Below are 16,694 nucleotides of genomic sequence, written 5' to 3'. Positions count from 1 at the left end.
ATATATATATATATATATATATATATATATATATATTTTGTTTTGTTTTGTTTTGTTCTGAGATGGAGTCTCACTCTGTTGCCCAGGCTGGAGTGCAGTGCCGTGTTCTTGGCTCACTGCATCCTCTACCTCCCAGGTTCAAGTGATTCTCCTGCCTCAGCCTCCCGAGTATCTGGGACTACATGCTCACACCACCATGCCCAGCTAATTTTTGTATTTTTAGTAGAGACAGGGTTTCACCATGTTGGCCAGGTTGGTCTCTTATCTCTTGACCTCGTGATCCACCCGCCTCAGCCTCCCAAAGTGCTGGGATTACAGGCGTGAGCCACTGCGCCCAGCCGAGATCTATATTTAAGAAGAATGTTTGAGTGTACTTTATGAGTTAATGTGAACTTTTTTACTAAAGTAAAATATATATACAAATACATATTTTTAATATGTACAAATAATTATGTATAACTCAGTGAGTTTTTACCTAGTGAACACATCTGCGTAACCATTATCTAGATCGGGAGTAGAACTTTGCCAGTACTCCACAAGTTGCCTTCATGCCCGCTTTGGTTACTAACTCCCTACTCCCAAGGGAAATCACTCCCTTATAGTATCTATAGATTAGTTTTACTGTTATTGGTATGTAAGCTCATCTAAATGGAATCATTCCAGGGTGTATTCGTTGGTGTCTGGTATCTTTTGTCCCATATTGTTTGTAAGATGATTCACTCAGGTTTTTGTGGGAGGTATGGTGTGTTTATGCTTGTTAATGTATTCCACTGTGATTAATCATTCAGATTAGTCATTCTGTTTTTGATGGACATTTGGGTTATTTCCAGTTTTTGGCTACTTTAAATTATGCTATTGTAAATAATTTTGTACATGTCTTTCCGTAAACATATGTACATGTTTCTGTTGAGTATGTACCTGAGAATGGAATTGCTGGGTCATGGGGTATGAAAATGTTTAGCTTTATGCTATGGTTTGAATATAGCTTGTTTGGCCCCACCAAGTCTCGTGTTGAAATTTGATCTCCAGTGTTGGAGGTGGGGCCTGGTGGGAGGTGTTTGGATTATGGAGGTGCATTCCTCATGAAGGGCTTGGTGCCATCCTTTTGGAAATGAGTGAGTTCTCGCTCCATTAGTTCCTGCCAGAGCTGGTTGCTTAAGAGTCTGGCACCTCCCTCCTCTCTCTTTTGGTTTCTTTCTTGGCATGTGATTTCTGCACATGCAGCTCCTCTTCGCCCTCCACCATGAGTGGAAGCCGCTTGAGACTCTCACCAGGATCAGATGCTAGCACCATGCTTCTTGTACAGCCTGCAGAACTGTGAGCCAAATAAACCTTTTTTTAATTATTAATTACCCACCCTCAGGTATTCCATTATAGCGCCATAAATGGACTAAGACACTTTAGTAAAATCTATACAACTGTTTTTCTTTTTTTCTTTTTCTTTTTTGGAGACAGGTCTCACTCTGTTGCCCAGGCTGGAGTACAGTGGCATGATCATGGCTCACTGCAACCTCAAACTCCTGGGCTCAAACTGTCTTCTCATTTTAGCCTCCTGAGTAACTAGCACTACAGGCATGTGCCACCACACTCAGCTAATGTTTTTCATTTTATACTTTCTTTAGCAGTGTATAGGAGTCCCAGTTGCTGAACATTCTTGCAGTGTTCACTTAATACCATCTTTTTTGGGGCCGGATATGGTGGCTCATGCCTCTAATCCCAGCACTTTGGGAAGCTGAGGCAGGCAGATCACTTGAGGTCATGAGTTTGGGTCTAGTCTGGCCAGCGTGGTGAAACCTCGCTTCTATAAAAGTACAAAAATTAGCTGGGTGTGGTTGCGGGCACCTGTAATCCCAGCTACTCAGGAGGTTAACGCATGAGAATCGCTTGAACCTGGGAGGCTGAGGTTGCAGTGAGCCTAGATGGTACTACTGGACTCCAGCTGGGTGACAGAGTGAGACTCCATCTCACACACACACAAAAAAATAATAATAATAACATCGTCTTTTTCATTGTAGCCATTCTAGTGGATGATGGTACTCTCCCACTGTTTTAATTTGTGTTTCCTTAATGACTATTGTAAACAAGCACCTTTTTAGGCTTATTGACTGTTTAGACATACTCTTTTGTTGAAGTGTTCAAGTCTTGGCCTTTTTTCCCCTATTGGATTATTATTATTGTTATTACTATTACTATTATTATTATTATTATTATTTTTAAAGAGGTGGAATCTTGCCCTCTTTTCCAGGCTCTGGAGTACACTGGTGTTATCACAGCTCACTGCAGCCTCCAACTCCTGGGCTCAAACATCCTCCCACCTTGGTCTCCCAAAGCGCTGAGAGACATGAGCCTCATTATTTTTTGTGTGCCCAGCTTCATTATTTATTTTGATGCTTGAATTGTTCCCTATTTGGCCAGTGGGAAAGGCATTCAAACTGCGTCCTCTGCTTTTTGATGTCATTGAGCATTTTCTTATTTACTGAAAGATACTCCAGGCTCTTCTTGTACTTTTTTTGCCCTAGCCCTGGAATTAGTGATTTCTCCGAGAAGCTCTTTTAGTAGTTTCTTTTAGTAGAGAATGACATGTAGAAGTTCAGATCTGGTTGTTAAGTGTGCTTATTGCTATTGAGGTGTCACTCCCAAGCCATCATACTGGACACACCACACATACAGGTGCATATTGCACATTTACGTTGTTATTTTATCTTATGTATTATTTAAAAGCATGAGTTCACACTGATATCCCCAATTCCAGTCTAATACCACAGGATTCGTTCAATAATTTCATAATTGTGACTCTGTTTTCTGACAGTGAGTAACTTGGCTTTCATTATCCTCAACATGTTTTCTTAGTCAATCAGCCCCTTTCTATGTGACCACTCTCATGTTGCTGCTGTTCCCCACATCCACTATATAGATGCCATCCTTGGCTTATTTAGGCTCCAAAACCCCATGTCAGATTGCTGGCCTATACCCTTTCATGAACACCCTTCTTCGATACCTGTGCCAGATTGCTTTCCACATCACATTTGGACTTCAACATTCTGTGCAGGGCTGCCATGTTGCCTGCCATATTTCTGTGTGGACATATCCCTTATCCTGTTTTTTTGTTTGTTTTGAGACAGAGTCTCACTCTTTTGCCCAGGCTGCAGTGCAGTGGCGCAATCACAGCTCACAGCAGCCTCACTCAACCTCCTGGGCTCAGGTGATCCTCCTGCCTCAGTCTCCTGAGCATCTGGGACTACAGGTGCTTGCCACCATACCTGGCTAATTTTTTGTAGAGATGGGATTTTGCCATGTTGCCCTGGCTGGTCTCAAACTCCTGGACTCAAGTGATCCACTCGCCTCGGCCTCCCAAAGTGCTAGGATTATAGCTGTGAGCCATCGTGCCTGCCCCTTCTTCCTTATCCTGGTGGTACTCTGTCATCCTGTGCTAAGACCTCTGCTGATCCTGCAAATGTCTCTTTTGCCTGGCCCTGACAAAATGAGTAGAGGTTTATTATAGTCAAAATGTAGTCAAGAGTTTTAATTTTTTAATTTATGGTTAGCACTTTTTCTCTTTGCTTATCCCAAGATCATACAGATCCTTCCCTTCCCTTCCCTCCCTCCCTCCCTCCCTCCCTCCCTTTCTCCCATCTAGGATCACTGCAGCCTTGACCTCCTGGGCTCAAGGGATCCTCCCACCTCAGCCTCCCCAGTAGCTGGGACTACAGGCGTGTGCCACCAAATGTTGGCTAATTTTTTTGCATTTTTAGTGGAGATGAGGTTTCTCCATGTTGTCCAGGCTGGTCTTGAGCTCCTGGGCTCAGGTGGTCTATCTGCCTCAGCCTCCCAAAGTGCTGGGATGCTGAGGTTATAGGTGTGCACCACTTCACTGGGCCAAGATGTTGATTTTGTTTATCTACACACACAGACACACACACGGACACACACATACACATACACATATACACATATACATACAAGTTTTAAACATTTTTTATTGTGGTAAAATACATGTAATGTAAATTTTACCATTTTAATTATTTAAAGTGTAGAGTTCAGTAGTGTTAAGTGTATTCATACTGTTGTGCATATATAATCTCTAGAACTTTTTTGTCTTGCAAAACTGAAACTCTATACCCATTAGATGAACTATCCATGTCTCCCTTATCCCAGCTACTGGCAACCACTATTCTTTTTTTTGTTTGTTTGGTGTTTTTTTTTTTTTCCCCCAAGACGGAGTCTTGCTCTGTTGCCCAGACTGGAGTGCAATGGCGCGATCTTGGCTCACTGCAGCCTCCGCCAAGCAATTCTCTTGCCTCAGCCTCCTGAGTAACTGGGACTACAGGTGTGTGCCACCACACCAGCTAATTTTTATGTTTTTAGTAGAGATGAGGTTCACCATGTTGGCCAGGCTGGTCTTGAACTCCTGATCTCAGGTGATCCACCTGCCTTGGCCTCCCAAAGTGCTGGGATTACAGGCATGAGCCACTGCGCCCAGCCTTCTATTTTTTTTTTTCCTATGAGTTTGATTCCTCTAGATACCTCATATAGGTAGAATCATACAGTGTTTGTCTTTTTGTGACTAGCTTATTGTACTTAATGTACTCAGGTTTCATCCCTGTTCTTCCTTTTTTAAGACTGAATAATATTTAATTGTTTGTATATACCACATTTTATTTATTGTCAACAGACACTTGGGAAGCTTCTACCTTTTGACCTTTGTGAATAATGCTGCTATTTGTATGTGTTCCAGATACTTCTTCAAGTCTGTGAGAAATTTTATTTACAATTTGCATTTAGCTCTGCAATCCATCTGGAATTAATTTTTGCATATGGTATGAGGTAGAGGTCAGCATTCTTTTTTTTTTCTTTCTCCATGCCAGAAAGGTAATGTGCCTATGTAACAAGGTTTGAGGGAGGCACATCTCACACATGAGGATGAAAACCCAGTCGTCATGCTTACAAACTACAAAAGGATCAGAATTCTTTTTTTCCTTTTCTTTCTATAGCCAACTTATTCAGCACTATTTATTGAAAAGATGGTTCTTTTTCTGTTGCATTGCAGGGTCATTTTTGTCATATTAATGTGTATATATACATATATGTGTGTGTATGTGTGTGTGTGTATATATATATATATATATGTATGGGCCTCCTTTTGGGATTTTCTCAGTAGCTCCATTGGTCTCTTCTTGTGCCAATACCACACTGTCTTAATTTCTGTATTTTTTTTTTTTTTTTTTTTTTTTTTTTTTTTTTTTTTTTTTTTTGAGACGGAGTCTCGCTCTGTCGCCCAGGCTGGAGTGCAGTGGCCGGATCTCAGCTCACTGCAAGCTCCGCCTCCCGGGTTTAGGCCATTCTCCTGCCTCAGCCTCCCGAGTAGCTGGGACTACAGGCGCCCGCCACCTCGCCCGGCTAGTTTTTTGTATTTTTAGTAGAGACGGGTTTTCACCGTGTTAGCCAGGATGGTCTCGATCTCCTGACCTCGTGATCCGCCCGTCTCGGCCTCCCAAAGTGCTGGGATTACAGGCTTGAGCCACCGCGCCCGGCCTAGTACAGAGGTTTTAAATCTGAGGTCTGTGGCCCCTTTACAAGCTATAAACATGTGAATACTTTTTCCTGAAAGATCTGTAGTTTACATTTGAATCTGATTTCCACTGGGGACAGTAACAACAAAGATGAAAGAGCACTGTAGTGCTTTAGAGTGGATTAGATAGGGAGGGGTAACAGAGACGCAGGGAGGCCATTTAAAGTATGTAATAGTCTAGGCAAGAGACTGGGCTTGAGCTGGGGCAGCAGGTATGGAAAAGGAGGAAAGATATTCAAGGATATTCTGGAGACGGAATGAAGAAGGTTGCTGAGAGTAGGGTAGAACAAATGAAGAAAAAGAATAAAATATAGCTGGCGTCAGTCATGTTCAGGGCAATTAGAGGATTATCAAAGCAGTAGGTAGATAAGGGAAAATGAGTATTTGGTGGGTGAAGATATTGGATAGTCCCTAACTGTAATAAGGAGACTTTAAGATATAGTCATATAAATAAAGATAGGCAGGGCCAGGCGTGGTGGCTCACACCTGTAATCCCAGCACTTTGGGAGGCCAAGGCGGGCAGATCACGAGGTCAGGAGATTGAGACCATCCTGGCTAACACGGTGAAATGCAGTCTCTACTAAAAAGTACAAAAATTAGCTGGGCATGGTGGCGGGCGCCTGTAGTCCCAGCTACTCGGGAGGCTGAGGTCGGAGAATGGCATAAACCCAGGAGGCGGAGCTTGCAGTGAGCCGAGATCGCACCACTGCACTCCAGCCTGGGCGATAGAGCGAGACTATGTCTCCCAAAAAACAAACAAACAAACAAAAAGATGGGCAAAGTGATAGAATATATGAAATTTGGAAGGTGGAAAGCTGGGTGATGATTAGATGGGGATTATATATTATTTTGTACTTTTTTTATATTTAGAAGTATCCATAATAAGAGGTTAAGAAAAGTTTATCTGCATAAAAAGTAGGCTGAACTGAAGTTCTCTGGAACAGCTGTACTCAAATTGTTATATGAAAAAAATATCAGGATTCAGTTTTGAGTAATTTCATAGCCACTGTCGAAATCTGCCAGATAAGGAGGCACAAAGCTACAGTGGCCAGGTGCTGTGGGGTGGCTAAGAATTGAGGAAAAGAAATTGAGCTAGGTGTCTGTTGGCAACTCAACCAGGTTTGTGGACTCGGGAATTTAGCAGGGGAAGGTGATATGATTTGTCTCTGCACCCACCCAAATCTCATGTCTCATTATAATCCCCAACGTTGGAGGTGGGACCTGGTGGGAGGTGTTTGGATCATGGGGGTGGATTTCCGCCTTTGTTGATGTTTTTGTGATAGAGTTCTCACAAGTTCTGGTTGTTTAAAAGTGTCTGGCACCTTCTCTGTCCCCCTCTCTTCTTCCTGCTTTGGCCATATAAGATGTGCCTGCTTCCCCTTTGCCTTCTGCCATGATTTTAAGTTTCCTGAGGTCTCCCCAGAAGGAGAAACCACCAGAAGCAGAATTCACTATGCTTCTTGTACAGCCCGCAGAATCGTGAGCCAGTTAAACCTCTTTTCTTATAAATTACCCACTCTCAGGCATTTCTTTATAGCAGTGCAAAAAGTGACTCATATACAAGGGTATACATTCAGCGGGAGAATAATGGCAGAGAGTCTGGGGCAGATATTGTGGGGAGATCAATAGGCAGAAAGCATTAGTGAGTACTAGAAACAGGTGGCAAAACATTGCTTCAAGCTTGAACTCACAAGTGGAACTGGGAAACCTACCAAGAAACTAAATAATTGATTCATTCAGACTATACTGATTAGTGTCTGTTGTAATAGTTCTACACTTTACCCTGTATAGGAATTATTTGGAATGCATGTTAAAATGTAGTACAGATTCTTAGTTCTTTCCCCCCCTTCCCCTTTACTTGGTATGCCTGAAAAGTTGGCATGTTTAACAAGCATATCAGATGTTTCTGATGCTGGTGTTTCTCAGGATCATGCTTTGACAAAATATCTAGTCCACTGTTTGCTGGCCAGTGTATCAACACAGGGGAAGTGGGGGAAATGATGTGGCTAGAACCAGAGTAAAAGGTGAGGCCTTGTACCTGGGAAACAGAGCAGGAAGGAGCTGAATTAACTGGAATCAAAAGTGATGGCAGGCCAGTTGCAGTGGCTCATGCCTGTAATCCCAGCACTTTGGGAGGCTGAGGCAGGCGGATCACCTGAGGTCAGGAGCTTGAGACCAGCCTGGCCAACATGATGAAACCCTGCCTCTACTAAAAATAAAAAAATTAGCCGCGTGTGGTAGCCCAGTCCTGTAGTCTCAGCTACTTGGGAGGCTGAGGCCAGAGAATCGCTTGAAACCGGGAGGCAAAGGTTTCAGTGAGCCAAGATTATGCCACTGCACTCCAGCATGTGCAACAGAGCTAGACTCCATCTCAACAACAAGTGATGGCAGAATGAGACACATCTCACGGCCAAGGCTTGGACTCTCAGAATTCCAACTAGTTGGTAATAAGTTGGTTTCAGAAAACAATTTACTTCTGTAGGCTGTTTGCAGCTAGAGAAATAGTGAACTATGGGAGTAGGAAAATAAGCAAGCTATAACGCTTAGAAGTAAGTATATCTAGTGGAGGGACAATAGCAACATCCCAGAATGTGGCCATTGAGGTACTACATTAAAATCACATCACAGTAAAACTGGTAGTTCCTCCTAGTACTGTGAACAGATTGTGTATCATCTTCATTTATTTTAAAGATGCTGTGGTTGGTCCCTCAGCTCATAATCACCATCAGCCATGGCATCTTTACATAGAGGAAGAAGATGTAATTCATACAATTAAATAAGGTAAATGTAAAGGTGCTTTGTAGGTCATAAGGGTAAGGTGGTGGTGGTGGTGGTGCTTTTACAACAACATTCTAACACAAAACAATTCATACAGACTCCCAAAGTTTATTGAATAGGCATTCCACGCTCATTCCATTTTACTCTTTAAATGTATATTTATTCATGCCTGCTGTATGCAAATTTTTGATTCCATTTTTTTTTTTAATGAACGTACAATAAAATGGACTTTTCTTAGTGTATACAGTTTTAGGAATTCTAATATGTGTAGATTCATGTAAACCACAATCAGGATAAGAACAATTCTGTCACTCTCCACAAAAAAAATTCTTATACTGTTCCTCCACCTCTAACCCCCTCTTCCTCACTTCATTTTATGTTTTTGAGAATGTCATATAAATGGAACCATGCAATATGAAATCTTCTGTTACTGACCTCTCTCGTTCAGCATAATGCCTTTGAGCTAGATTAATCCATGTTGTTGCATGTATTGGGAGTTCATGTCTTACTATTGTTGAGTAGTATTTTATTGTGTAGTGTACCAGACTTTGTTTATTCTCTCCTGAAGGACATTTGGGTTGTTTCTGGTTTTGGTGATTATAAATAAAGCTGCTCTAAATAAACACTTGTGTATAGATTTTGTGTGAACGTTTTCATTTCTCTAAATACCCATGAGGGAAAATTGCGTGATAAATGTAGGTTTAACCTTTTTGGAAATTGCTGAACTATTTTCCGGAGTGATTGTACCAGCTGGCATTCCCACAAGCAATGTGTGAGAGTTCTAGTTGATCTGCATCCGTGTCAGCATTTGGAATTGTCAGTATTTTTAATTTTAGCCATTCTAATAGGTGTATAGTGGTATCTTACTGTGGTTTCAATTTGCATTTGCCTAATGCATTCCTCAATTCTTGATGCTTGTATTAATGGAGGATCCAATACAAAGATAATGCATGGTCATCAGAACAAAATATTTGATATGCCTAACTTTAACATTCTACGAAAGACTTCATGAATATTTTTAAAAAGGAATTTGTACTATTGAATATTCATGGTTTTTCAGTGAAGTTTGAGGTACTCTGAAACCTATCTACAAAGTTTTAAGTAAGCCATGTGACAGTGTGGATAAGAGAGTGACTTCAGAGCATTTTTTTCTTTTCTGGTGACCTTTGGTGTGTAGAACACTTGTGGCCTTTAATAAACTGAGGAGATAGGATGACCAAAAAATTTTTTTATTTGCCTATACTTTTTTTAAATAAAGCAGAAATAAGTGAGAAACACAGACACTGTGATCAAGATCGTGAACAAGATCATGATCTACATTTACTGATTTCGTGTTCCTGGTAGTACAGATCAATGGTATGATTTTAATAACTCTTATTCAGGGAAGTAATTTAGATGGTGGCAAGGAAGGCTTTCCCTTGGGTAATGTATTAATTTGGCCCCATCTATCTCTTCTCCCTTTGTAAATCATCCCAAGCAGCAGTCTGTATTATAAAAAGCAAACTAAATGATTGCTAATTAAATGTTGAGTGTTTTTTTCAGTTGGTTATTAGCTTGAGGTTAAATCTGTTTAGTGAGTGAATATGGAAGAGTTATGTTTCTCACATTTGGAATGCACACTTGCTGATCATTGGTATCTTACTCCCATTTTGTGAAACTGGAACATCATTTCCTTCTTTTTAATGATTGTGAGTTTTACAGTTATTGAATCTTTGTTTTAGTGGCGTTAGTCGTGTCAGTACTTTATTTGCTACCAAGTTCTCAGGATATAGGTTCCCAATTAAAAATTTTTATTTTTTCGTTTTTTTTTTTTGAGACAGATTCTCACTCTGTCACTCAGGCTGGAGTGCAGTGGCATGATCTGTGTGCACTGCAACCCCCACCTCCCATGTTCAAACGATTATCCTGCCTCAGCCTCTCAAGTAGCTGGGACTACAGGAATGTGCCACCATGCCTGGTTAATTTTTGTATTTTTAGTAGAGATGGGATTTCACCATGTTGGCCAGGCTGGTCTCGAACTCCTGACCTCAAGTGATCTGCCCACTTCGGCCTCCCAAAGTGCTAGGATTACAGGCATGAACCACTGCACCCAGCCCCAATTATAACTTGTTTCCATGGGAAAACATCCGCTTTGAAGCAGTATTCAGTAATATATTGAAATTAGAACTAGGCTGTTAAGCAGTGATTCAGGTTTAGTGTTCAGTGTTAATTTAGAAAAGGTGACTTAAGTTGAAGAACGTTGATGTATCTGTTTTTAAATTGCACCTAATTATAATGACAACTTACAAGGTCTATTTCCTTCTCTCTTGGAATGTTGACTATAAATTTCACATAATTTAAAAGCAAACAATTTAAAAGGTAGCCAAATGAATTAATTGAAAAGAATCCTGCTTTGTCAGATTTTGCCTGTAATCATATCCAGACATGGCATTTTGAAAATCAGAAAGGATTCCTTCCACTTATATCGGAGTTTGAAGGTAGAAACTCTTTTTATGTAGGTATGGGTCACCTTTGATTATGTGGTAGTCTTCTGAATATGGTCCCCTTACCTGACAGATACCCACCTCATCAATAAACTACATAGAATCCTTAGGTTTATATGTGGTCATGTTACAAAGCATTTCTTAAGTACTCTTAAATGTGTTTTACTAGTGTCTTGTGGAAAAATATAATCTTTTGAAAGCATTCATGTTAAAAAGAATTAGACTTGTGATTTATCTCATTTGGACCTCTTTTTCAGTGTGTCTTCAAAATGTAGGTACAGTATATAAGAATTCATACTAAAGGATCAACTGAGATTTTGATTTAAATATGTTATAAATTATAGTATGGAAGCCTGCATAATATACTGCATATTTTTTTTTTCCTAAGAAGCTTCTTTAAATGGTTCTGTTAAGTGTAGGAATGTTCTGATGATTATCTTTTTAATTAAAATGAGAAATCTTTGTTTAAAGTGGCACTCGTTTTTTTACGGCCTGTTACAGTCTCTGTGACAATCATTTCTTAAGTCTGAACGTTTTATTTCCAGGAATCCATTTATATAAAACTATGTTTAGACTTAATTAAAGAACGATTCTTACAAAGCTTGTAAATAGCCAGGAAAAAGGGACCGAAAATAAAACTGACATTCACATTTAACAAAATGATTGTTACAAGGTATGTAATAAGCTATAAAAATACAATAAAGCCCTTTTTATAAGAGTTCATATTTTTTGATCCTTGTTTTCAAAGGTATTTAAAAAAAATATCAAAGCTTTGCAGAGTGACATCTGTTTGCTGAATGGACTAGTTATAACTTCTTTTGTTTACAACTGACAATATGGGAGTTCTACCTGTTTTGTTAGTGTGTCTTCTTTGAAATACCTTGTAATCAGTTTAAATTGGTAGGTAAATTTTACATTGTACTATAGTGAAGACAAGACCTGGTTTTCAGGTTCTGCTTCCTAGACGTCATAAGATTTTGGGCGTGTTGCTTAATCTCCTTGAGTCTCACTTTCCTCATCTAGAAAGCAAAGATAATACCTACTTTTGTACCTCAAAGAGCTGTTATGAGGAGTAAATGAAAGTATTATAAATAGAGCAAATATTTTGGAAATTATAAAGGACTTTAAGCATCCAGATTATGTGTCTCTTAAAGATGAATTAGATTGAACAATCTCTTTTTTTTTTTGATTAAAAAGTAAACTTTAATGTCGAAAATGCAAACTTGGGGAGGGCAGAAAGATCACACACAAGGCTGTCACTTCACACTTGGAGGGTTGCACAGCAGCCGGGCAGAGGTGCTCCTCACTTCCCAGGCGGTGGGGCGGCCAGGTAGAGGCACTCCTCACTTCCCAGATAGGGCAGCAGCCGTTAATAACCTCTTTTAATTAGCAAACTTCCTTCTCCTGTTCATGCACTCTGTCATGTACATATGTACATCCTTTTTGAAGTGACACTTATTTTTCCATTTCCTTGTCTAAGTATAAGTGATTGAAACACTATTGGCATAGTGGAAATTACACAAGAATTGGAGTCAGAAGACCTGGTTTCAAGTCCTGTCTTAACTACAGTCATGCATTGCTTAACAACACATGATACATTATGAGAAATACATGGTTAGGTGATTAAGTGGTTGTGTGAACTTCATAGAGTGTACATAGACAAACCTAGATAGTATACCTTACTATATACCTATGCCATGTGGTATAACCTGTTGTTTGTGCAGTTTGTTACTGTACACTGAATCCTGTAAGCCATTGTAACACAATGGTATTTGTGTATCTAAACACAGAAAGGGTATAGTAAAAATACAGTGTCATAATTTTATGGATACATATTTACAGATACATAATTTGATGTATCCGACCATATTTGACTGAAGTGTCATTAGAGGGCACGTGACTGTATTTTACTTATTCTCTGACCTCATTCTTGGTTGGTGATAATAATAAGAGTAAAATAACAGTAATAATGGCAGCCAACACTTGTAGCTCAGTATATACCATGCAAGATTCTAGACACTAAGTATATTAACGCACTTGGTCCTCTCATCTTGTTAGGTGTGTATTATTATTATCATCCTGGTTTACAAATGTGGAAACTGAGGCACAGGGAGGTTAAGTTACTTTTTCAAGATCAAACAGTTTGTGAATGGCACAGCTGGTATTCCAGCTCAGACATTCTAGCTCCAGAGTGAGTGTGGTTAATCATTGTGCTATACTAACCTTGTCCCTTAATTTCCTCTTCTCTAAAATGAGAATAACAATAACTGTTCTATCTACTGGGTTGAAGATTCAGTAAGAGAGTATACATAAAAGCACTTTGACATCACAGTGTACCATAAATATAAGTTATATGTCAACTGTAGAATTAACATGCACCTTAGAGTAGGTATTTTATAGTTTTTTGGTGGGTGAGGGATGTTATCTTTTGACTTATTTTTGAGAAATAAAATTTTGAAGAGAGGTGTGGATGGTGTCATTCTTTTTTCAAATCCTCAGAAAAATCATGAGAAACACACAATGATAACTCATATATCCCTCACCTGGATTATCTAATTGTTAACATTTTGCCACATGACTTTTCCTAATATAAGTTATACTTTCTTTCTAAATTATTTGTGAGTTGCAGACATGATATTTCACCTTTACTTCCTCATGTATTTTCTAAGAGCATCCTCATTCCTAACCTCAATACAAGATTCCACTCAGGAGGCCGGGCGCGGTGGCTCAAGCCTGTAATCCCAGCACTTTGGGAGGCCGAGACGGGCGGATCACGAGGTCAGGAGATCGAGACCATCCTGGCTAACACGGTGAAACCCTGTCTCTACTAAAAAATACAAAAAACTAGCCGGGCGAGGTGGCGGGCGCCTGTAGTCCCAGCTATTCGGGAGGCTGAGGCAGGAGAATGGCGTAAACCCGGGAGGCGGAGCTTGCAGTGAGCTGAGATCCGGCCACTGCACTCCAGCCTGGGCGACAGAGCGAGACTCCGTCTCAAAAAAAAAAAAAAAAAGATTCCACTCAGGAAATTTAACACTGATCACTGATAACCTTTTATTATTTAATATACAGTTCATATTCAGAATCCCTAGTTGTCCTAAGAATATCTTTTTTTTTTTTTTTTTTTTGAGACGGAGTCTCGCTCTGTTGCCCAGGCTGGAGTGCAGTGGCGTAATCTTGGCTCACTGCAACTTTCGCCTCCCGGGTTCAATTGATTCTCCTGCCTTAGCTTCCTGAGTAGCAGTTATTACAGGCGCCTGCCACCATGCCCGGCTAATTTTTGTATTTTTAGTAGAGATGGGGTTTCACCATGCTGGCCAGGCTGATCTCCAACTCCCGACCTCAGGTGATCCGCCTGCCTCAGCCTCCCAAAGTGCTGGGATTACAGGCATGAGCCACCAGGCCTGGCCCCTAAGAGTGTCTTTTACAGCTCTTTAAAAAAAAATCCAGGATCCAGTCACGTTATATATAATATCTCTTTTAGTCTCCTTTAATTTACAGTAGTTTCCTAATGGTTTTTATTCATGAAATTGACATTTTTCAAGAGTTTGAGGTAGTTTTACAGAATATCCCTCATTTGTTTTTGTCTGTTTTTCCATGATTAGATCAGGGTAAAAAATTTGGCAGGAGTATAATATGCTGTGTTTTTTCTTAGTGCACTACATCAGAAGGCATATAATGTCAGTTTGTTCCATTATTGGAGATGTTGTTTGATCATTTATTAAGGTTGTATTCACTAGATTTCTCTGTTGTAAAGGTATACTTGTAAGTATTCAGAGGAGCAAACTTGGAGACTGTGTAAATATCTTATTTCACAACATTGTTTCATCCAGTAGTTTTACCATCCATTGGTGATTCTTCTGTGGTAGTTGTAAAATCAGCCTGTTTATTTTTAGGTAGTTCTGAATAATTTTTTTCTTTCTCAATTTTGAGACGGTGACTGTTTCCTATTTTGGAAAGACATTGCATGGGCTTTATCATCTTTATTTCGTTTTTGAACTTAGACCAATTAAAGTGTACTTTTTACATTGTAAAAAAGATAAAGATAACTTTTATCTTTAGTGGAAAATACTACTAAAGCTGCTTAGAGAATTGGGTTAAGTTTTTAAGGGCTTTTTGTAACAAAAAGTACACCTGAATTGCCTGGAGGGCTTGTTGGGCCTTCCCTGGAGCATTTATTTATTTATTTATTTATTTATTTTCTGAGACAGGGTCTCAGTCTTTCTCCCAGGCTGCAGTGCTGTGGTGCTATCATAGCTCACTGCAGCCTTGACCTCCCAGGTTCAAGTGATCCTCCCACCTCAGCCTCCTTAGTAGCTGGGACTACGGCATGCATCACCACCACACCTGGCTAATTTTTGTATTTTTCAGAGAGACAGGGTTTTGCCCATGCTGAGTTTTCCATTCTTTAGGCCTGGGTTAGGGCCTGAGAATTTGCATTTCTAACTAGTTTCAAGGTGATGCTGCTGGTTCTGGGACTACACTTTGAGAACTGCTGTGGCTTCTGTAAGTCTTCCTTTTTTTTTTCAGGCTAGTCAAGTTCTGAAGCAATTAGTTGTGAACACCTGCACCTGCCTTTCGAGCAGATATTTTGCTCATGATTATTTGGGCTGTTTTTCTTTCTTTTTTCTTTCCTTCTTTCTTCCTTTCTTTCCAGGCTGGAGTGCAGTGGTGCTATCATAGCTTATTGCAACTTTGAACATCTAGGCTCAGGGAACCCTCTTGCCTCAGCCTCCCAAAGTGCTGGGGTTACAGGCAAGAGCCACGGTGCTGACTTTGGGCTACTTTTCTACTTGTTTGCTTTCTTTAATAGATATGAAAATAATATGGATATAGTATAGCAGAGTAAGTTGAAGTTTATATTAGGGGATTTTGATAAATGTTGGAAATATTTTGGCAATTGGCTAAATTACTGAGTGGGATCTCATTAACCCAGCTAATTCAAAATTATCTGTGTTGTAATGAAAATGGTTATAGGCTATTTTATCTATCTGTTTTTTTATTTAGTTTTTAGAGATGGAGTCTTGCTATGTTGCCCAGGCTGGACTCAAACTCTTGGGCTCAAAAGCGATTCTTCTGTCTCAGCCTCTCAAGTAGCTGCTGGACAGGCTTGTATCACCATGCCCTGTCTAGGTTATTTGTAGCATTTATATTTGTTGAATTTTCTTTACTTCGCTCAATGAAGTAACCAAATTATGTATCCATAGTGATCAGTTTGTGCTTTCAGTATTTTAAGTAATCTCTGATATACTTTAGCAACTGGTTTTGTTAAGTCTGTGCAGTTAGTAAAGCAAGTGGCAAATTTGTTGTTACGTCATAGAGATTATTTTCACTTTTACAGAAGTTGGCCATCAGCCCTTCTTTGATTCTCCTATTGGAAATACTATAAACATCAGAGAGAAGAGGATGACCTTAATATTGGCTTCCCAGGCTAAATCACAGCCTTGAAGCAGCTATTTCTTTCCAAATAAAAAGTTTAATTTGACGCCCTGATTAGTGCCAGTATGTTCAGGTAGATACTTATATTATGTAGCTAAACTGATCTGCCTTTGCAAATTACTTGCCAGTCAGCAGAACTGTAATTTCTTATGAGTAGTTTATGGTAAATTATAGATCTAGTTAGTAAGTTCTGTGTGTTTTTTTAAAGTATGTATTTATGAGGTACGAGTAGGAATCAGTCACTAAATTTTGGCCAAACTAGGAGTTGACTAACAGCTTTTTTCAAAGGCTCAGTTTGGACTAACAGTCCAGCCAATTAGCAGTAGGAAAGACTGAGATCTTATTTTCAGTTGATTTGAAAATATACACAGGACCTAGAAAGAGTGGTTTCTGATGGAAAAGACCTAAGAAGAGATTATTTTTCTTAT

The 16,694-nt window shown here is 39.7% G+C and overlaps 1 protein-coding gene and 1 non-coding gene across 3 annotated transcripts in view; one reads left to right on the top strand and one right to left on the bottom strand.

Annotated features, from left to right (window-relative positions):
• BTRC (beta-transducin repeat containing E3 ubiquitin protein ligase) overlaps positions 1 to 16,694 on the top strand; it is a 202,300-nt gene that overhangs the window by 12,481 nt on the left and 173,125 nt on the right. The window lies entirely within an intron of this gene.
• Positions 4,860 to 4,960, bottom strand: LOC115900603. The gene has a single exon (XR_004060272.1). It is a non-coding gene; the product is annotated as a small nucleolar RNA U13 (small nucleolar RNA).

Source organism: Rhinopithecus roxellana, chromosome 11 (genome assembly GCF_007565055.1).
Source record: "Rhinopithecus roxellana isolate Shanxi Qingling chromosome 11, ASM756505v1, whole genome shotgun sequence".
NCBI lineage: Eukaryota > Metazoa > Chordata > Mammalia > Primates > Cercopithecidae > Rhinopithecus > Rhinopithecus roxellana.
The sequence above is the reverse complement of the archived record's forward strand: the minus strand, read 5'-3'. Positions and strand labels throughout refer to the sequence as shown.